The 878-nt window shown below is 42.5% G+C and overlaps 1 pseudogene; it reads left to right on the top strand.

Moving 5' to 3' along the window:
• Positions 1-704: 704 nt before the first annotated feature.
• LOC122143449 lies at positions 705-878 on the top strand (annotated as a pseudogene; the record flags this gene model as incomplete).

The following is an 878-nucleotide window of genomic DNA, read 5'->3' as shown; positions in this document are numbered from 1 at the left end:
CAGCAAAAAACCAGTGTAATGCATTTTTTTTATCAATATTTCAGAAACTGCATTTGAATATTAGCAGTGTTGAATTTAATGGATTTCAAGTCCTTTTAAAAACACGACTGTCTAAAACGGGTTGAAATTTATAAACCTACACACATTCAAAACATCATTATTACTCTGACATTTCTTTATGTAAATACTAAGTGCAAGTGAAATGGTAAGAACAGTAAGGACTTTCATGAAGTTATGTGCTGTGGGGTGTGAATTCCCCAAAGGTGCTTTATTTAATAAAAAATGGTAATTTCTGTAAAAGTCCCTTTGAAAGTCCCTGAATCAGGTGTTCATGAAAGCAGCGGGGAATTCCTATTCTGAAGAAAGGCAGTAGCCATCGCAGAGCAAATCGGTGGAAGCTTACGCGGTAGCTCCCCTTGCTAGGATGTCCAGCCAGGTGAGCTACACGTAACTCCACTCCATTTGCTCTGCAAGTGAGCAGCCTTTCATCAGAGGGCCCAACTGTCTGAATGTGAAGCTGCCACTCATCACCAGTAGCCCCTTGTACTCACTGCAGTTAAAACTTAAGGACCAGTGGTTCAACAAGATCTAGAGTTGAGAAAGTTAAGATTGTGATGATGAACCATATGAAGTGAAGTAACGTCTCATCATCACTGAAAATATAGTTCCTTAAGTGCTCCCCTTCCAGGGTGAGTGTAGAATCTATACTTACCTGGCAGGGGAGATACCATGATCAAGAAGGTAATTCACTCCAGGGCGAGTAAGGCTCAGCCATTGCACTCCGGTTGTAAAGCGACCCCTCGCGAATTCCCCTGGAAATGTGGGGAATCTCTGACTGCATAATTTCTGGTAGTGGGGGGACTGCGTTCGCGCTTCTC

The sequence above is a fragment of the Cyprinus carpio genome, unplaced genomic scaffold (genome assembly GCF_018340385.1).
Source record: "Cyprinus carpio isolate SPL01 unplaced genomic scaffold, ASM1834038v1 S000004865, whole genome shotgun sequence".
Taxonomy (NCBI): domain Eukaryota; kingdom Metazoa; phylum Chordata; class Actinopteri; order Cypriniformes; family Cyprinidae; genus Cyprinus; species Cyprinus carpio.
Note: the sequence above shows the minus strand (reverse complement) of the source record. Positions and strands in the feature narration are given on the sequence as shown.